General features: G+C 39.2%; 1 pseudogene; it reads right to left on the minus strand.

The window, feature by feature from the left end:
- Window positions 1-201: 201 nt before the first annotated feature.
- Window positions 202-22,665, minus strand: part of LOC107653243 (plakophilin-4-like) — a 58,505-nt pseudogene continuing 36,041 nt past the window's right edge.

A 22,665-nucleotide genomic window follows, 5' to 3' on the forward strand; every position in this document is an offset into this window, starting at 1 on the left:
TTGCATCCACTTCTCACATCTCTTTAAAAACAATGTGTTCCCATGTGCATTTCTGTGTTAGAGATACTCTATCCCAGGGATGCCCAAACTTGGTCCTGGAGGGCTGGTGTCCTGCAGAGTTTAGCGCCAACCCTAATTACACACCTGAACCAGCTAATCAAGCTCTTTCTAGGCATACTAGAAACTTCCTGGCAGGTGTGTTGAGGCAAGTTGGAGCTAAACTCTGCAGGACATCGGCCCTCATAGGACCGAGTTTGGGCAGCCCTGCTCTATACCCATGAGTCGGGGGATCCTTGGTAATGTTCACTGCGGTGCAACGGTCTCCTGGTGGAAGAGTAAAAGTCCACATAGTTGCTTGTGGTTCTGAAGCCGTGTGTCTGGCTGTAATCAGCGGGAGGATAGTGCACCATCTTTTCCAGATACGAGTCCTCGTAGGCGTGTGGTGAATGCAGGCATGTGCTGTAAGTGTCATGGTTTCTGTGGCCCGTTTCATTGGTGCGATACACCTTCTGCACACAAACACAACAATCTGGTCTTCAGCTAAACAGTCAGGATCTTGTTCATTCTCATTTTCAGCTCATTTTGTGTCAATCATTCATGGGCATTCATCAAAAGAGCTCATGTTCATGAACCCTTGAGTGCTGCCTGGGCAGATAACGCACCTCATAAGGGAGCATCCTAAACCAAGTGGAACATCATTAGTGACTGAATTAAGACACTACATTAAATGCAATATATATATATATATATATTTTTATAAAGTAGCTAAAAAAGTATTTAAAACAATTTGAACTAATACATTTGTAGTCCAGTATAAAGTTATTGTTCAAACTGCTAGTGAATCAGAGTAATGAGAATCTATTGGGAATCCAGTAGAAAAGGAAAATTGTAAAGGTCCACTGCAGTGATGGGAAGTTGAGTTCAGCTCACCTGTTCTCGTCTCGAGCCCTCTCTGCTCAGGGAAGTGTAATACTGAGATGCTTTTGCAGACCCTTTAAAAATCAACTTGGAGTTAGGCAGATACATGTAGCTCAATTTTAGTTTAAAGAAATAGCAATCAGGTAAGTTTTGGATTTGGGGACTAGATTAACGTACAACTGAATTTTAATAGAAATCATTATGAACTCATGAATCGGCTTGTAAACTCAGTCCAGTTAACAGGCACCTTTGTTGAAGGAAGTTCTCATACCTATAGTTTTGTTTTTACTGATGCCGTTTTCTCCTTGGTAATTATAAAATTGCATAGTTTGTGTCTTTGGATGATCAGAGTGTTCTTTGATGCCCAGCATGGCGGGAGATGATAATGTGCTGCCTGCTAAACAAACAAACAAATCACTATATGAGTTAATGTGAAAACAAATAAACTAACCTAATTTACAGTCAGAACTACATCAACCTACATCTACCACTGTAACAATTATGTAATATTACATAACACACTGCTCCAAAAAATTAAGGAAACACTTAAATCATTGAATCTTGATGAACGAAATATTTAAGTTGAACATCTCTACTTGTATACCCTGTGTAATTTGTTGAGAAGAAAATTATGTGACTGGTCAATGGAAACCAAAATCTGGGCTGGATGGAAGCCAGGGTGTGAGGTCTGACAGTGGCTCTGAGGAGTTCATCCTGGTACCTAACAGCAGTATACGTAGTCTAGCTCGCGGAGGTCTGTCCTATTCCTCCCCAGACCATCACTGACCCACCGCCAAACGCGTCATGCTGGATGATGTTTCAGGAAGCATAACGTCCTCCATGGCATCTCCAGACTCTTTCACATCTGTCACATGCTCAGTGTGAACCTACTCTACTGAAACTGTGCCTGCAGACGCACCAAACATCCTTGCGTTGGCACGTATGGGTGCGCCATCCTGGAGGAGCTGGACTGCTTGATTAGGTTGAAAGTACTGCCTCATGCTACAAGCAGTGACAAGGACTAATTCTGTCAGGACCACTATCGTCAAAGATGATTGACAATTAGCATACAGTTTGGATTGGCGGTATGGTTCCGTTCTGGGCACAAAACTAGAGACAAATCAGTCAGGAAGAACAATTGTCTGTGGCCACCACCTGCAAAACCATTTCCTTTTTGAGGACTGCTGTTGCATCTCCAGTGCACCTGTTGTCACTTTCTCCACTGCGCTCTAGGGGTTGAACGACTTTTGATTTTTTGAAGTCGACTTTTATGTGATGAAAGTTGAGTCGAAGTCGACTAGTCGCTGATGACGTCATTAATGAACAAATAAGTCTGGAGCTGTGATAAACAGCTTGTGCACAGCTATGGCAGATGACACATGGCCGTTGCTCCTATAACAGCTCTTTTATCAGTTCTTTTGTCTTAAAGTCGTTATATTTCTCACAGATTTCTGCTCGTTCTAAATCAGATACAGATAAAGTAGCACAGTAAAGATTACATTAATATGAATGCATTAGTGAGAGCGATTGTGTGTGTGAATTAATACTACCTGGCAGCGTCTCTCCACAGTGAAGCTGTGGAATTTAGTTATTAAGAAATATATGCTTGAACTTTTCAGTTTCTAAGCTATTTTATTGAGAAATCACAAAACAGTGTTGACAATACATTTCCGCGCTGAATGATTCTGTGCGCGTGATGTACGCGCTACTGTCTGTAGCCTATGTGTGTGCGTTACAGTGCAGCAGCGCATTAGATTAGAACACCGATTAACTTACCTGTGCAATAAGCTGTTTAAAACGTGCATTCTCCCGTTCAATTTCGAGCATCCAGTAATATAATCACACATGTCTTGTGGAGTGCTTTCAGAGTATGCATTTATTTGTCATTTGAACTGTTTGGAAACAGAGCGTAAATGTGGAAGTCCTTCAAAGATTTCTTATCCTGTTGCGCCCTCTATAGGACCAGCGACTAGTCGGACGTCAAGCTTAAAGCGTCATAGCAGAGCATTGAAGTCGACTAGTCGGTGCAACCCCTACTGCGCTGTACGCAAGTACAACAGTTAGCTGAAGCTAGAGATTACGGTTTATAAAGTTTTTAATATGAATATTTTTCTTATACAAATGCGTCGATTTGCTTCAGGAGGCCTGGAGCTGTGTGAACTATCCCTTTAATACAATACAGATTGTCAAAGCAGCTTTACAGTGTTAAACAGAAGAGTGTCAATAATGCAGACAAAATTCAATCCTGCTGTTAAGAGGATCGTAGTAATCAGTCAGTATTTCAGTTAAAGTCAGTTCATCATTGATTCAGTGATGTCATCGTTCAGCTCAGTTTAGCCAAAGACTATAGAATACTCAAGACGTGTCACTCGTATAGTTTTGAATGGTGAAAAATCATAGATATGTATGATGCCCCATTCGACCACTCCAAGCACGTTGTCCGTGTCCGCCATCTTAGAACGTTCAATTGGACGTCATTCACTATACTATGGGTTTGCAGACCATCAGCTGTGCAGGATTGTGGCATCTTCGAATATTCATTGGTTACTATGGTGAATGACGTCAATTTGACCATTACAATAATGGCGGTTGGCTTACGCATAGTGGCCCATAGAAACAGTCGCTAATGAGGCATCTATACATATCTATGGGAAAAATGCAACGCTCAATATGACCACTCTATCGAATGAAGCCCCACCTTCTGAACAAAAGAGCCAATCGCTAATTGGTAAAGTCAGTTTGACACTGCAACTGCCGTTAGAAGTCCCGGTTGCTATAGAAACAGTCAGCGCACTGGCTTTTTTTAAACGCTGTTTGAGCAAAATAAACAACTTTTATGAGACAGTTGTTGTCAGATTTCATTGGTGATATCAAATATGACATTTAATCGTAAGCTTGGAGAATTTGATGTTTCAAAGAGATTTGAAAGTACTGGTTCAAAGAGATAGGAACTGCACTTGCATGCCTGAGAGGCATTTCAAAGATGGCCACCGAGTGACATGACTTGCCTTAAAGGGACTTTGGTTTAGCTCTCTTCCAGTAGTGCCTGTGCAATCAAGTCGCCAATGATGCCAACAAATTAAGTGGCAAAAATGAATCGGATATCCCTGGAGTTTAACTGACGTGGTGTTATACTATGATGACTAGGTGTTCCCTTCATTGTTTTGAGCAGTGTAGTAAACAGCACTTCTAGGTTCTTCAGGCAAGCAGCTTTATAATAATTATAATAGTTTTATAATAATATAATAAAGACTATTATAATTTGTGTCAAATCTGAGTTTGTCCTGATCCACTGATCCTGAGGGAAATCAAAAGAAGCCAGCATCTCCAACTATTCTTTGGAAATATTTGACACACACACACACACACACACACACACACACATACACACACACACAAGTCCTCTTTTGGAAGACCAAACAAAGAAGTTTCGCTTTCACAACGAAGCACACAGCATCTTCACGACATGGCTGCAGCGTCAACAATACTACAGTGAGAATAAAAGTTAAGCCTTCTTTCTTTGCGTGAACATTTGGGAGGCGTTATGCAAATCTTCCCAGATCGTGACGTAGGTATGTGGGGGCGTGTTAGAACGAGCCGTTTTAGGTAGGAGTGGTTAACTCTTAACTTTTATAAAGAATATCTCTTTGGATTTGAGACTTTAGTCTTTGCAACTTTACAGATCTTCTTTATGCACCAAGAGCTCGTAACACTCCAAAGAGAAAGGAAAAATTGAAATCGCATCATATGACCCCTTTAAAACGTTTCAATTTACACTTGGCCACATACATGTGTCTTCGCTATATGCAAATTTAACGGAGTTCACGTCAATGAAAGCAACAGATATGTGCTGCATTTTATACTATTTTATTAATCAACAGCTAATTTCAAGATCAAGGAGAGAGTGCTGGAAAGATAGGTTAGTCTCACTACTTCTAATGAAGATGATTGTGTTGAGCGTCTGCAGATTACTTTCAGTTTAATTTGTGACAGTTTGCGTGTCGGCTTGCTGAAGACATACGCCTACTCAGCTACTCATTCGCGGCGATGCTTCTTGCATTAGCACTGTCATATATCTGAATATAACATGCTCTCACACGTTTATTTTTTTAATATAAAATTTATAAAATTAATAAAATTTGCATATGTGGTTTCAACAACCAGATGCATTTACACTTGTCCAGTTTCATCTGGAAACTTCCTCCAGAAGTGGTTTGAGCGATCGGATTTAAATGCATCTCGAAAGCGTTTCAGAGGGCATTTACACCTGGTCTTTTCACGATCGGATAGCTATCCAATCAGAGAAAACGTATGAAGTGACCTGGTCACTACACCTGTAAACAGGCACTTAATGAACAATAAAACACTGTACTGTATGTATTTGCGTAGTGTGACACTAGCCTGTGTGGTGCACAGGGGACATCTGTAGCGTGGGTTGTGATTTGAAGCGCTCTCCCTCCAGAGTTGATACAGGAGTCAGGAAGTGATTCTGATTCCAGCCATCCTGCTCAAACACAGGAAGAAATAAACACAGCCCTGATGTGGAGCAGCTTTAGCCCTACTGTGCTGCTGCTCACCTTCTTATAGATGGTGCGCAGATCTCTGTACTGCCACAGCGTGTTCAGCACCTGAGCGGCCGCCTTCACCACCTTCATTGAGTATCTGCTGCGAACGCATGTGCAAAACATACAGAGCTGAGAACCACTGATTTAGACAAATAAAGATGGAGAAAGTATATGTGTGCACTGGTGAAGTACTACATAAAAGATGAACAAGCATCAAGGTTTATTTGTGTAGTATTCATAGCAGTCGCTTACCTTTCTGCTCTGCCCTTGGTGATGTTGACGAGTTTCTCAATGCCGCCCGCATCTGCCAGGGCTTTAGCATTCTCCATGTTTCTTCTGGTGACCTCATGCAGCGTGCAACAGATTGCCGCCACCGTATCATCTGACAGCTGTGTCGTGTTTCCCCCTGGCAAACGGTTCACCAGGTCCCGCATGGCATATTTCCCTGAGACACAACCAGCATCAATCATCACGCTCACACAATTAGGATTATCGAGCTTCTTTACAGTCAAACTGCATGTGTAAAACTCAGGGAAGAATTATTTCCGTGGCAGCTCTGGTAATGAACAGATAAGTCTGAGCTGGACGATGATGGCATTTTGTTGACTTTTGTCCTCTTTTTAGAGCTGCTTTAAAGCAGAATTTAATTTTGTTTGTATTATTGACACTATTTTCATGTTTAAGGCTGTGAAGCTTCTTTGACACAATCTGTGTTTTATAAAGCACTATACAAGTAAAGATGATAAGGCATGAGTAAAAGGCATGAGTAAAATATTACAGGTTTATGTTGGTAACGACACTCTCACCGATCAGTTCTTTATTTCTCACGTCCAGGGCCATGTTTCTGAGTGCTGTGGCGATGGAGCGCACCACTCTGTCGTTATCCATGCGCAGTAACTCCACCAGAATGGGCAAACCTTTCTCCTTACGCACCGCTGCGCGAATATACGCTGCAAACTACAGACACATTCAGATGAACACACATTCAGAGGCAGAATTAACTTGAATTAAAATGCTTATAACTCTAATGCCATATTACATTACCATATGTATATGAATGACAATTTGCAACTTGACATTTAGAAAAGAAACAACAGATTTGAGCACTTTCCCCCAAATGCATATACATAATACAGACTGAATATATCAATGAAAATGTTTGTCCAAAAAAAATAAAAAATAAAATAAAAATAAATATTACGTTTTATTTTACATTTATTTTATAAATGTTTGCAAAACAAGCAACACTATAACCAAAAATTCGGACATCTAGACAGTTTTATGCTATTTAGCAATAAACATCAAAATTACATCTCTAAATGAAAATTTCTCAGAGTAAAAAAAAACACAATGTCTCACAATGTGACTTCTGAGTTGTGACTTTTTTTCCCCTTAAATTATAATCTCACAATGTGACTTTATATCTCATTTTATATGTTTACTGCTGTTCATTTATTGTCAAAACAAGTATATGGACACAGACTGTACCCTAAATATGCCTTTATGATTTTTTTTTTTTAAAGTTTTTTTACTAGCTTCTATCACAAGCCTACGAACTGTCTTAGACTGTAACACCTGGTCCTATGTGAGCTGTAGAAGTCAATTACACACCTTCCAGTGTCCTGCGGAGAGATTCTGGAGTGACCCGGCGGAGCCCTCTAGTGTGGCTGGGTTTTAGCTCTCAGCTAACAGGGTAAGATAGGGCTTCACTACAGATGGGTGCCACAACATTTCAGCACCTTTAGGAGGCTTTGAGAAACCAGGGATCGGCCCGACACCATCCCACTAAGAGAAATTAAAAACACACAGGAGTTATCAGCCTACTTAAATTTGAGAAATATCTGTCCATATAATATAAGTCAATGGGCTTCAAAGTTATTTGGTTCCCAACATTCTTTAAAATATCTTCTTTGGTGTTGCGAAAAAGAAAGCAATGCATACGGTTGTAAATGACGACAGAATTATCTTTTTTGAGTGAACTATCCCTTTAACACCAGCATATGAAGTGAGATTAAACAATCATACATAACTCTTACACTACCATTCAGAAGAATACGCCTGTACACATGAAGCACAAGCAATGTATTTACATGCAGACAAGACAACATGATTATTCAAACACACTCACTCACTCACTCACTCACACTCACAAACACACACACACACACACACACATACATACACACACACACACACACAAGGACACACACACACACACACACACATACACACACACACACACACACAAGGTCTTAGACTGCATGCCTGTTTTTAAGAAATGAATTAGTTATTCGTAGGGGCTTTATTCGTTGGCGTGATGGCGCCGACCATGATGGCTGCCTCCGTGGCGTGCTCCGCAGTTGTTTTTATGTTTTTGTTAGTTTGTCCTGCCTTTAGTTATATCACCGAATCAATAAGCAGTATCGATAAGAGTAGTAATACCGTTAAACCTTAACGATACCCATCCCTACTAAAGACCCCTCTGTCAAGCTCCTGAAGTTTGCAGACGACACCACACTCATCGGCCTCATACAGGACGGTGACGAGTCTGCTTACAGACAGGAGGTTAAAGAGCTGTCTGTCTGGTGCAGTCTCAACAACCTGGAGCTCAAAACGCTCAAAACTGTGGAGATGACCATGGACTTCAGGAGGAACCCCACTGCTCTCCCTCCACTCACCATTATGGACAGCACTGTGACTGCAGTGGAGTCATTCAGGTTCCTGGGCACCATTTTGGTACTATTTTGATACTGTAAAGGAGTTACTTTAAAGTGCTGTTAAACCCTCTTTGGTGATGTAATGGCGTTAGCCTCACCTGTTCTTCGAGTAAATTCTTCTGTTTTCTCCTCTTCCTCCCCCAGCAGCTGTAATCTGCCTCTTTTCTGGGTGACTCTGACCCCATTAACCCATCAAACTCCTGACTGGCTGTCAGCCAGGAGGGTGACATTTCCAGCTCCAGCCGATAGGAGAGATTCCTCAGGATGCAAACACAGTTTTCCACAATCTGAGAGAGAGACTGCCTTCACTGACTGAACATGATTGTGTGACGAAGCGTGAGTTTGTGTGATTGTGTGTGTGTGTGGTTAAGGGGTTCTGGTGCATACCTTGCTGTCAAAATCAGAGGTGCTGACACAGGCTTTGATGATGTACAGTAGTGAGTCCACGAGTCCCTCGCAGGAGCGCATATATTTTCTGGCTTCTTCTCCAGCTGAACTCAGGTTCCTGTAGCAACACAAAAATCACTGCACAGTCATTCACAAACAGAATTACAGCTTGATTTGATTTATTAGTAGACAGTTTAATTTTGAGGTCATGGAAAAACACATTAATATCAACACAATTTAAGCAATAAGTTAACACAGGTTGTTCATATAATCACAGATAAAGGGTGTTTTTAGGCATGGTGCACAGTGCAGTGAATAAATTCCCAAAATAGAACAATCTCTTGTGCATTATAAACCCTTATGAACCACTTCATAAAAATGGGAAAACTAATTTTCATAGAAATTTTCATAATTTCGTCATCACTGTACGCAGACCACCCAATTTTTGTACCCACACATACTTTTTACACGCAGGTCGCACATGCAAATTATTTAGCAGTAATCAGTTGTTCCACACAGTGGCAACACTATCCCAGGCTGTTGTTTCCAGTTTTGGTTCCTTGCTGCTGTCGCCTCCGGCTTACTTAGTTGGGGACACTTAATTTCCAGCGATATCGTCGACTTGATTGCAGATACTATTTAAACTGAACTGAGCTGGATGATGACATCACTGAATTAAATGATGAACTGAAAATTGAGTGTTTACTATTTTCCTATTAATACTGTAAAGCTGCTTTGACACAATCTGTATTGTTAAAAGCACTATATAAATAAAGGTGACTTGACTTGACTTTCACAGTAGAAAACGAAACTAAAGAGACAGAACAACAACCACAAAATAGCAGAGAGTGCAGCAACAACAGACGCTCATTGACAAGCGCTTATGAGACCGCTCAGCTTTGGTTTAAATGAGTGCAAACATATTTGGTCATAACTTAATCTGTAATCCCCCTGGGGAAAAATAGAGCAGACACTGGGCATGGATGAAGCTTTCTAGAGTGCATGTGTCGACGCCGTGTTCACGCACAACATCAAATAGAGTATACTTCGAAAGGCTGTGCATTCGACTGTACACATACACTAGCGTAAGTGTACAAAAACGCTTAAGGGCTTAAGGCTAACTATAACCGACACAGGCGAGCCGACATCGGAGCTCGCAATGAACCTGAGATCGAGGAGGACACCAGCTTCAGGAGTCTCTTCCTCTGAAAAGTGCGATTCACCACTTAGGCATCATGCTTTCGCCCCCTGCGCAATGCCCATTCAACAACCGCATGACCTGACACAAGAGGCCTTTCACAAACAAGGACCAAGGCCTTCTCAAAAAGGGATCCCAACACACCAGAGCTACTGAAATACAACATCCAAAATGCCAAGCTGAAGGCACACAGTGTTACTACAATGCAAGGTCCGTCTATAGAAAGCCACAAGAGCTTCCAATCAGCAGAGAACAAAACAATCACCATGGTAACAGACCAACTACTGGGAGAAGTCCTGGAAGAGACCAAATTCTCCTGGGAAAACGACCTGGAAACCTTACATGATGTCTAACAGTGGTCAACAGCAATATTATCTTCACACAGGTACAAATCAGAGGCTGCACAAAGAATATATTGTTTTATGTGAATGAGTGGGCAGGATGATTTTCATATCATTTTTGTATAAAAACTAATCTACCACATCCAGTACTCAAAAGACTTGCAAAAATATATTTACATATATGTGTTTTCTGGCCTTATTTCAGTGACTTAAAACACACACACACACACACACACACACACACACATATAAATATATGTATATCTTTTTTTTAACCATGCATAACCCTATTTTCTCAAAAATATGAAAGGCAATGAAAGGCAAATTTTATATCATTATGAATAATGAAATAAATTGACAAATACATTAATCTTTTTACAAGGTCATAATATAATGTGATGTGATAACATTTGTGATGTGAGTGAAGAAGGACGACATTTGAAACAACGTGCCCTTGCAAGTGATGCACTTCTGCAAAATCTCACAGGGAACACAGAGGGGGACAGCATGTGCGTTAGCTGCTGACAAAAGGTTCCAGTGGAATAACTTGTGGATCATTGCTGAAATCGTGGAAAATCAGGTGAGCAGCTTGCAAAAAAAAAAAAAAAAGAATCCAAAGCTGCAATATCCAAACTCATGGTCCCACGTACCTAGCATTTTGCAAAATCCAAATGTTTCCATATTGACAATGTAATGCTTATTTGCTAAACTATTAATTTATTATATAAACAAGGATTTGTATTTCACTTGCCTCCCAACATTCATGTACTTCCCATGCTTTGGAATATAAGTCAAAGCATGTCTCAGATGATTAAAAAAAGTGACATTCTGGAAAATATGATAAAACTATATGCTGTTCTGGGAATATGTATATACATGCTAGGGTGGTTTGTCCACGAATTAAAAGGAGGAAAATCATTTTTGTGTGTATTCTATAGAGTCTATTGTCTCCTGTGACATTTGTTGCTTATGTGGCCACCCATTCCCTTGGCATCTCTTTGATATCCCAGGGAAGGTGTCACTAGCCTCCTGGCTAATGTCAGAAGAAGCAAAACACTGAGATTAGGCTCTGATCCTAAAGACCAGCGGTTCTTAATCTTGGTCCTCGCAACCCCCCGCTCTGCATATTTGGCATTTTGCTTGTCACTTTTATTTAACACACCTGATTCAAATCATCAGTTCGTTAGAAGAGAGCTCCATGAATGAACTCTGTTCCAACTGATCCCTACACAGTGTTCACTGCTCTTTACTCCCTGCACACAGGAATTCGACTGAAGTTTACTTCACTCAAGAACACGGATTTGTGCTACACAACTGCCTGCAGCACATTCACACACGGACAAGACTTACTACAGAAGTGTGAAGGGTTATTTAACTGTAATCATGAGATTTGCATAGTAGTCATGTCTCGTGCATGAATCATGGCGGAATATCCTGTGATGTGCACTTCGCAGGGCACCGCTGCTATAGACCCATCAGAGCTGCGAGCTGCGAGTTTTGTTTGGGCCCTTCTTTTGATGTTACAATTTAATCAAATTGTAACATCAAAAGAAGGGCCCAAACAATCATCTGTGAGGGAGAGGGTTTACAACCCCCAGCTGGCATGATCCACGGAGTTATTCTGCCAGACAATATAATAGACAGTTGTGTGCCTTTCCAAATCAAGTCCAACAGATTGAATCTGTCACAGGTTAACTCCTACCAACTTCAAGATGATTCGGATAAATGAAAATGCTCCTGAACTGTCAAAGGAAACGGTCCAAGTACATAACCTGTATGGACTACATTTATGATGCTTTGGCTTTCATACTGATATGCTGTCATGCTTTTTTGTTTGTTTTGTTGTAATTTTGGAACTTGAAAGCCCCTGATCCTCATTCACTTTCATGATGGATACAGTTGCTGAAACATAGTTGTGTGTATATATAAATAAACTGTAAGAATTGGAAAAGGGGTCTCCTTTTCTAATCCTAAATCTCATCAGATCTACAGTACATGTTTTTTTTATTGATAATAAAATAAACAAAATTATTATTTTTTTTACTTCCCTTCATCAGTTCAGATAAACCAATCATTTAGTGAATGTGAATTATGTGACATTTATTAATAATGGTTTGTGAATATGAATTAAAACTATCCTGACTCCACACTTCTGGTCCATGAAGCGGTGCAGTGATGTGCTGCTGTTACCTCAGACAGCCGGTGGTGTTGCGGAGCACGACAGAGGAGTGCAGCTTGAGTTTGTGCTCATCGTGAAAGTCAGTGCTGTTCCAGCCCGAGTGAGGGATGATCACAGTGTGGGTCACGCTGCTTAAGGCATCACGGATGATTGTCATCTTCACTGCATCACACGAAGACAGATTCCACAACACACCTACACACAGAAAGCAGTTCACATGCATGATGTTTCTGGACAATCATACGCTAACCTGTCTATCGATAATCTGCCTCGCAATAAATTGTAGTTACTGTGGTCGACACAAAATTGACAACAGGTCTTTGTGGAAAAACAAAACAAAACAAAACAACATTCACTGTCTGAAATCTGTTCCGTTTCTCTTCTGTAATTGTCTGAACATTCAAGATCCCAAATGAGCAAGACAAATGGTGACAGTGGCGAGGAGCAAAATCTCTATCAGGAAGTAGTGGAGAAAAAAAAGCTATATCTATATATAAATATAGCTATATCAGATACTGTCACTCTTCATGTTTGCTGGACAACAGGTGATCAACAGAGGAAAGCGCAATATTATACACTAAACTCTAATATTACTATGTAATTGTAGCAAATTAGCTCAAAGGGAAATATGAACAATTAATTATTACTGGTTACAGCTGTATGAATTAAACTTGATTTAGCAGAATTGATATTACAATGAACTAGTTTGTCTAGCAAACTGTGTTTTGTCTATCAATTCTCAGAAAGGTTATTTTTGTGGCTACAGAAAATCACTAAAAAAAAAAAAAAAAAAAAAATATTCTCACTGTATACAGTACTGGCGGATGAGAGCAGATTCACACTGAGCACATGTGACAGACATGAAAGAGTCTGGAGACGCCGTAGGAAATGTTATGCAACATCATCCAGCATGACCAGTTTTGGCGGTGGGTCAGGGATGGTCTGGGAAGGAATATCCTTGGAGGGTTGCACAGACCTCTGTATGCTACTCAACAGTAACCGGGATCCATTGTCAGACCATACACTGGTGCAGGGGTACTGGCTTTGACAGTGCTCGGCCTCAAGTGGCCAGAGTATGTAGGGAGTTTCCACATGATTAAGGCATTGATGCCACTGACTGGCCCTCACATTCCTCAGACCTGAATCCAGCCGAGAAACTCTGGCACAAGTACTGAAGCATCCAAATCTGCCAAGTAGCACCACACACTGTCCAGGAGCTTGCTTATGCCTTGATCCAGGTGTGGCAGGAGATCCCCAGGACACCATCTGCTGTCTCATCAGGAGCATGCACAGACATTGTCGGGAGTGCATGCAAACATGCAGGGCCATACACACTACTTACATTATGAGTTGCTGTGATGGAATTCATGCAAAGTTGTACAAGCCTCTAATTTAATTTTTTTCTTTGATTTTCAGTGTGATTTTGAATGGGTTGAAGACCATTGACCATTGTCACATCATTTTAATCTTAATGCATTACACAATGTATACAAGTAAAGATTTTCAACTTGAATATTTTGTTCATCAAGATCCAATGATTTAAGTGTTTCCTTAATTTTTATGAGCAGTGTATTTTCCACTCCCAGGATAGTGGAGAAAGTGGTCACCTATAACTTATACAGAGGTCACACCTCTCCTGTTTGTCTTGACCAATGAAAAAGGAGTAATTTCAAATGGGAAGAGTTTTTTGTTTGGAAGATGACTCATTTGGATGATCAGAATGGACTGGCAGTTTTGTGTCCCTTCATATTCTGATTAATATCTCAAGCATACAATGCACGTTATGAGGTGATTTACACCAATGCATAGGGAATTAAGTGAGGATTATTTTGACATGAAACCAGTGAAGTTACATTGTCTAATAATTCTATCTTAAGGCATGCATGCATGAAATGAGCGCAAATCAAATAGCCATGTTGCTGTCTCAGTGTGTCTTTCTGAGCTTGCCAAGAGTAATATCAACTAAGATACTAAATTCCTCTGATCTGATGTCTATTTAAATCTTTTAAACCTTGTATATGATACACAATATGTTTGTCAGTCTCATGCTGTAAAAATGGGTTAAAAAAATTCTGTGATCAGATCACTAAAATAAATTTCTTTGATTGCTTTCCGTATGCAATTTAAGCACAATTAAAAAATCAATAGTTTTTCATGCTACTAAAAGAATCAATGCACATATGACTGTTCAGTCTATGGCTTGAGCTTGCAGATGCTTTAAAAAATGATTTTGAGAATGGCCAACACCACCGCATACATATCAAATATCACATATCAGTCCTTACATATCAAAACAATCATTTATCACAGAGCAGGCTTGAAAATGAACATGGTTATTTACAGGTAGCAGAATTATTACTGCATCCATGTTTCACTAAAAGCGTGTTTGCACATTTTGTGTCCAGTTGTGACAAACAGTTATTCCCTTCTGACATGATCTGGCAATTCATTGAAAATAAAAACAAATAAATGTTGTTTTTTGACTAACATGGAAGTTTTGAGTTCTGAAACTTCCAGTATGTTTTTCTCTTACAGTATACACTATAAGGACAAAAAGTTTGGGATACACCACTTAATTACTGAATTCAGGTGTTTCAATCAGACCCGTTGCCACAGGCATATAAAGTCAAGCACCTAGCCATGCAGTGTGCATTTACAAACATTGGAGGGGGTGGGGAGTGGAATAAATAAATAAGTCATTCTGTAGAGCTCAGTGAATTTGAATGTGGTACTGTGACAGGATGGCACCTTTGCAATAAGTCAGTTTTGTTAATTCCTGAATGAACCAGCAATTTCAACAAATCAGCTGAATAAATGACACATGACATTTGAAACATTAAGTGATCTGTGGTGACTTGCCACCACCAACTGGCGGTGAGTTAACTTAATAGAAGCGTGAGTTAAATAATCCAATGGTTAGGCTAACGTGATGCTCTCATAGACCAATAACGTGTAAATTTATATTAATATAGACTGAACATGTTATGCATTTTCTACAGATACATTCAGGGAAATGTGTGTGTATTGATAGAATTAGTGTTATTTTCGTTAACGAAGACTATGACGAAAAATGTTCGTCGATGAGCTTTTTTCCCATGACTAAAGCCCCGTTCACACTGCCAGCGACTTTTTCGCTGTATGTCGCTAGACTCTGTGCTGTGAAGACGCTTGTGGGCGTTCCTACTGCTGTCGCTCTAATGTTACTGGCAGACTGCACGTCTTGATAAATCTTTAGAAAATGCAATCACAAACTATATATATTGCTATAAATGAAAGCGTCATTCAGACGGTCTGTGTTCTGTCATGAGACCTCGACTATATTGTTTGCGATTGTGATCGCTGAGTAAATGCATCTACTCAATCGCTCTTGTTTTAATAGAGAAATAGGCTATTGCAATCTGGAATTAGTGGAATTACTAATTTCACTGTTATAATATTTTTCATTTTCCTTTGTTTTAGCTGTTTTCATAATGTAGACCGAGAGATTGCATAAGTCTTTGGTATTAATTTATATAATATAAATATTATATACACCATGTAGGGGCCTACAGTCTGTCCACATTCTATTGATTTGTGCTCACTGGTGAATGTGCAGTACCTGAAATGCAAAAGTAAATTTCTCAAATTACAAAAAACATTATGATTATAATTTTGAGAAAAAAAAAAAATTTCAGTCTAACCCTAACCATTATACTGAATGACGAAAATGTGACTCAGATTTCATTGACTAAAACCTGACTAAAATGCTCATACATTTCATTGAATAAACAAAAACAGGACAAGGTTGTCTAAATATGATAACTAAAATGTACATTTGAGTAAGACTAAGACTAAATTAAAAATGGCTGCCAAAATTAATACTGCTGTATGGTTAATTAATACAAATCTTATTGCTAAAATGTCAAGTTTTCATTGACTAAAACTAGACTAAAATACTTCAGGTTTTCTTGGACTAAAACTAGACTAAAATGTTGAGAGTTTTTGTCGACTAAAACTTGACTAAAACTAAATAGGATAAGGTTGACTAAATATGATAAAAACTAACAAGGACATTTTACCACGGGATTAAGACTAAGACTAAACTGAAAATAGCTGACGAAATTAACACTAGATAGAATGCATTCTGTACATAAAAGAGATAAGCTATACACACACGTATTTAACAACAGACTGGCTGACCTGTGACAAGCTCTCGTACTTCAGTGTCCACTGTTGTTCTCAGCAAGCGAAGCAGTGCAGGAACTCCACCTGCGTTTCTCACGGCAATCTTGTTGTCATCTGTAGCTCTGCCATAAACGAGGTTCCTCAGGGCTCCGCATGCATACCGCTGCACCTCCAGAACCTTATGATCCAACAAATCCACCAGGTGTTTTATTCCACCCAGACGACACACCTTCAAAACACAAGAGATTTTCATGTTATCCAGGGGTTGCTCAAACAATCTGCATTAAAGGTGAGGTATTTCATTTCTGTTCCTACTTAGTGACACAAAGCAGAAATGCAATTGCAATGCAAAGAGGTTTCCCAAACATTTCCTTTTGTCTGCCACTGTTCTGTATTACGATCCCTTTCATCGCTCACATTAGTTACAGGTTTCTTGTCATCTTGATATAACCAGTTATATACAAGCTCACTGTAAACATAACATTAATGACAAAATACTATAACATCAGAGTCACCAGCATTAAAGGACACTTGTACTACGCGCTCACTCTGGAAGGTGAAGCGCATCATAAAGGACCGCTGTCACCTTGCCAAGCACTTTTTACTTTTCTGCCTGTTGGTAAGTGGCTCAGGACTAATCAAACTCACACTAAAAGATTTATGGATGGTTTCTAGCCTATCATTATTAGAATGTTCAAAACATGTACAAGCAATGTGTAATATACTGGACTCTTTACGTGGTCATTTTGCAACCTAATTTTGCCTAATTACTGCCACTTTATTGGGTGGCAATTATTATTTTGATTAGTCAAGTCAAGTCACCTTATTTCAGTAGCACTTTATACAATACAGCCTGCGTCAAAGCAGCTTCACGATGATGAACAGGAAAAGAGCAGAATCAATTATGGAGAGTTCAGATTCTGCTGTAAAGCAGCTAGCTCTACAAGACAATAGTGTCATTATTTAGCTCAAGTCAGTTCAGAAAGGGCTGTGCGACAAATCTTTTTTTTTTAAGATTTATTTTAGGTGTTTTGCCTTTATAATGATATGACAGTGGAGAGCAGACAGAAAGCAAAGTGGGAGAGAGGGGGTGGGATTGGGAAAGGATTCGAGAATCCTCGAGCTAGGATTCGAACTCAGGATGCTTGTAATGCAACAGAGTTGCATGTCGGCAAACTTGCCCACTAGGCTATCATCTCCGACGACAAATCATATTTTAATCGTGATCAGGGTTTCTGCTTCTGTCCATTTATTAAGCATCATCTGCAACTGAAAAAAAAAATTTGACTTTAACTGAAAAAAAAATTATTTTCCTCTTTTTAGAGCTGCTTTACAGCAGAATTTAATTTTTGTTTGCATTATTGAAACACTATTTTCCTGTCTGACACTGTAAAGCTGCTTTGACACAATCTTGTATAAAGCACTATACAAATAAAGGTGACTTGACTTGCAATACTTGCCTGCTGGTAATTTATCCTGAAACAAACTTTTCTTTTAAATTTTCTGCCCATTGGTTTACTTAATTTTTTTATTATTATTATTTTGAACAGACAGTAGCTAGACACTATGCTACATAAGACACCTACACAAAACAAAAAAACAGCAAATTAACTGAATGTTAAATTTCAGTTAATTTGAATGAAGCGTTGTTAAATGAAGCGCTTAAGGAACAGCAGTGATATACAGTTCCCCTGGTTACTGCTGTAAACACAGAAGCTGCACTTATGAACACTAATTTAATATGCATTATACGGAGGTAAGATGAAAAGAAAATGCCATCTAAACATTTGAAGATGATACATTCCTCTCAGAGATACATTCATATAAATCCCCAAATATTTGTCTTCCTACAGTGAGCTTGATCTGCCTTATACAGTATTTTCTCCTCTTTACAGACTTCATAAATATTCAACACAAATTACATTTTGGGAAATGATTGCAATGCAGTTTGTGTGCAATTCCGGAATAGAGATCGGCCAAAATAAAACTAAATACCGGTTTCCGATTTATAGCTGGTGGCCTGATGCATCTGTAGATACCAAAACTTCTTGCCATTCTTGTTTTGGGTTGGTGCGTAGATCGTCTCTTCTGCTCTTTCCTGTTTGTGGCTTGATCGAATTGTGGATTGATTGCCTATGACTGACTGTATTCATCGTCTGACTGCATGAACCGAACCGTGATGGTTTGAGATGAATACATGTATCGTTACACCTAGGGATGTGTCTGAAGCTGAATACTATGTTTGGAAAGGAAATAACCATAGAAAAAATATGAGATGATTTTACATTCTCTTGCAATTACACAGTTGGGTAATTATATTGTATATAATTAGTGGGCATCGGGGAGCCACGTATTCCAATAGCTTTTAAATGCGCGCTTGTGTTTCAATTTAACTTTCGAATTCGCAGTCACAAATAGTATGTGTATCGGGAGCAGCGCTACTGAATTTTCAAGATAAGACATTTGACACTCAGGATCTGTTGCACACCAAATCCTCTGATATCGTCCTGTCAGTCAATCTTCACGTGATAAGTGACATCTGATGTACTGTAATGTGACCAACTACTGCAGCAAGCTTAACCATGTCCCTGTAAGGGGCTCCGTAGAATGAGTACATTTTCCGTGCCTTTCCAAATTCGGATTTAGGCTTTGGGTACATCCCTAGTTACACCTCTACTTCCTCTACATTACAGATGTATTGTTATTGTTATTGATTGATTGAGCAAAAGACATAGAAAATGGAACATTCTTTACCTCAGTCTTGACGTGGTTGTCTCTGTAGCACAGGTGTTGCAGGTATGCCACTGCATTAGCCTGCACAGACGGAAACTGATGCTGTAGCATGTGGATGACCTCCGGCAGGTCTGGGTCACGCCATGCAAACTCTCTACAAAAACACACATTAACCCAATAATAACATTCCCATGCTAGCTTATAGATTATAACAGACACGCACACGCACACACACACACACGCACGCGCACACACACACACACAGTGCAATAACCGGGGGTGTTAATGTGAATGCAGATGTAGCAGGTGTTGATCCAGAACTATGTAAAAATGGCTGAGCTCTACTAATTACCATCAGTTATGTCATCTACCTTGGGTCCTTCTGCATGCTGTCTACCGAAGGGGAGCGTGTGGCATCATCATCCATGGGCTGGCATGAGTAGCTGGGATCAGGGGACCAGTAAGGGGTAGATTGGTATGCTTCTGTGTATATGGTGTTTAAAGCGTAGTTATTTCTTTGGTACATCATGTTACTGCGCTGACTGGAGCACCGCTGCAGGTTACTCATACCTGAAACACAGCAACCACAGCACATGTTAATTAGAACCTTTCATTTCTCTTTTAAACCTTGGAATCTTTGGCTTAAAGAGATGATCCAAGTTAAATCAAAATCAAGCTCTATAAATTAGTCTCTATCAACAGTGTCTGTTGCAGTCTTTACAAAATAACTTTTTTCCATAATTTTCCTTCATCCTTGACCAACTGCTTTGTTTTATATCCATCCTTCAAATCATCTTCATAAACTATATATAATTTGAAAGCTGCAGACCTTAAGTTTTGACCCCTTAAAGGGGTGGTTGATTGCGATTTCACTTTTTTAACGTTAGTCAGTGTGTAATGTTGCTGTTTGAGCATAACAGGTTCTGCGCGATCCTCTTTACTAATATTCTCTGCATCTCACTCGGGCTCAAATTGATAAGCAATATAGATGACACCATTGTTTACAATACAACCGGAGCACATTTTGAGGGGAGGGGCGTGACGATTAGACGTGCACTAGAGGCGGTTTAGCCAATCACATCACACTGGGCTAGCTAACCAATCAGAGCCCATTGCATATTTCTGAGGGAGGGGCTTTATAAAAGCAGGAAATCATCAGCGCGTTTATAGGAGAAGGGACAGAGAGCGGTGTGGAATAAAGGTGAATTATGTGGAAAATAATGAGTTTTTTTAAAAACGAAGAATTAACACATGTTAGACTGCACCACATAAACACAATCAAGCCTAGAAAAAACAAACAAAAAAAAAAGCAGTCAACCACCTCTTTAAGCCTGAGACATCATTATGTTTCTTGTCTCCAGCCAAGGAATCAGAGGACAACAGAATATCGTTTTCTTTTTTTTTTAAATGTATTAGCATAAACCTGAGTACAACTTTGGGCTGTTGGTGGCACTAGAGGGTTTGATTTTTTTTGCTCTGGTTAATGTTAAGACTTTGTGTCAAAATTTTTTGCCACTTTTTTTTTTTTACAATGATCTTATCTTTTCATTGCTATAAAAATATAGAAGGCAGACAGACTGCGAGTGCCTCATTACTTGATTACACTTTTCTCAGTGATGATCATTAATTAGCACTTCAAGATGCATTATTGTGATTTTGTTTAGCCTGAAGCCCAATAAAAGCTAAAATGAAGGGGTTGAAAATATGTGTTGCCATATCCACAATAAAAAAAACAATGCACATTTAACGTACATTAATTTGGTTATATTATATTAGAGGAGTCTCCACAATTATAAACCAAGAAAAAAATTCACAACTTCGAACAATTAATAATTTTTGAATTATTCAAAAGTCTAAAGTTCACAAGTCAATTATTCAAAGTCTAATTATGGAGATTACAATTAAGTAGAGACAGGACAGTCTTGCCTGGTCCAGTATGTTGTATGTGCTGCAGAGCATGTGAGCTCACGCAACCCAAAATGCCCTTTGGTAATTTGCTAGTTCGAGAATCTGTGGAATAGGCTAAGCAGTAGTTTGTCTAATGTTTCTAAAAGTAAATTCTAAAATCCTGTAAAGATTGACAGACGTTTTAATAGACCGCACTTCTCTACAGTTTTGGACTATTTTAATTTTGGAAAGTGTGTTTCTTTTATTAACGCAACTAAATAATTATTTGTTAAGTGCATTTCATCTTGTGTGTGCTTTTCATGGGCCTGATAAGCAAGGTGTATTTTGTGAAATTCTATGTGCATTTAAGCGTGTTTTGAATGTTCTGTTGCACAATAACTGAAGCTGAGTTTTCATGGAAATAGTGTAGGCCTAATGAAAATCAAATATACTTTTTCAGTTATTGAATTTTTTTAAGAAGGTTTGCCAAGTGGCTTCAAAAACAAGACACGTTTTTAAATGAATAATTTTAATTTAATACATTTAAATTAATAAAATTAATTTTAAAAAGTACAAGCTGAACGTCACCCTGAAACATAACCGTTACTTATCGGACTACTGCTTTGAGACATTTATTCAAGAATTTCATTATAAACAGGAAAAAAAAAACAATTAGGCCTACTGGAGAAATGTTATGTCAGAGCGTGATCTGGGCAGGATTTGGTTTACTGGTGAGCATGAGCGGAACATTAGCGGAGCGTTTGCTTTGGCCGTGAGCGACTGAGTGGAGCGCACTCCCACAAAGCAGGAATATTGAGCTGAGCGTCACACCACTCTGCTTTGCTCACATGCTCTGATGTGCTGGCGTATCACAGCATCGGGCAGAAGTGGGCTATGAGACATCTATGTGTAGGGTTTGAGAAACTTATTTCAGGTTTTGAGGTCTATACTAGTGAGCTACTCAGTTAAATCAGGTGTGTTTGATTAAACAGGCATACAAAGTGTGCAGTGTTTGGAAGCGAAAACTGATGCTTTCAAAAAAATTTGCTGTTTTGGGAGTACAAGTAGATACTTTTATAATTAGAATACTTTTTGTAAAAGAAACTACAATTTTCAGCAAATTCAAGTGATGAACTGGACTACAGTATGGACTATTTTCAACATTTTAAATAAATATTATTCATAAAATGATACATCAAATGAATTACATTAGATGTTATACACAGTTGTTTTTAAAATGTATTTTTATACAGTTAAAATAAAGCAGCAGAAGAAAAAAAGATTTTGCAAAAGTTTCATACCAAAAGACGACCTGTAGAGCGCACTCTGTGGACTGTGATTCAGGTCTGAAGCTGTCTGGCTGAGGCTGTGGTAGAGGGGTCCCTGGAAAGTCCGGCCCTCATAAATAGGTCCTATATGGCGGTCAGGGGAAGTGGCTGACCTCAGATCAGCACCTATCTGACTGTGTTGACTAGTGTAAGATGCTCGCACACCTAATGATGACAATACAATACAAACAAATAGTTAGAGAGACCACCACTCATATACTCAACTGACATACACTTATTAAACTGTA

This window comes from Sinocyclocheilus anshuiensis, unplaced genomic scaffold, assembly GCF_001515605.1.
Source record: "Sinocyclocheilus anshuiensis isolate Anshui unplaced genomic scaffold, SAMN03320099.WGS_v1.1 scaffold323, whole genome shotgun sequence".
NCBI classification, from domain to species: domain Eukaryota; kingdom Metazoa; phylum Chordata; class Actinopteri; order Cypriniformes; family Cyprinidae; genus Sinocyclocheilus; species Sinocyclocheilus anshuiensis.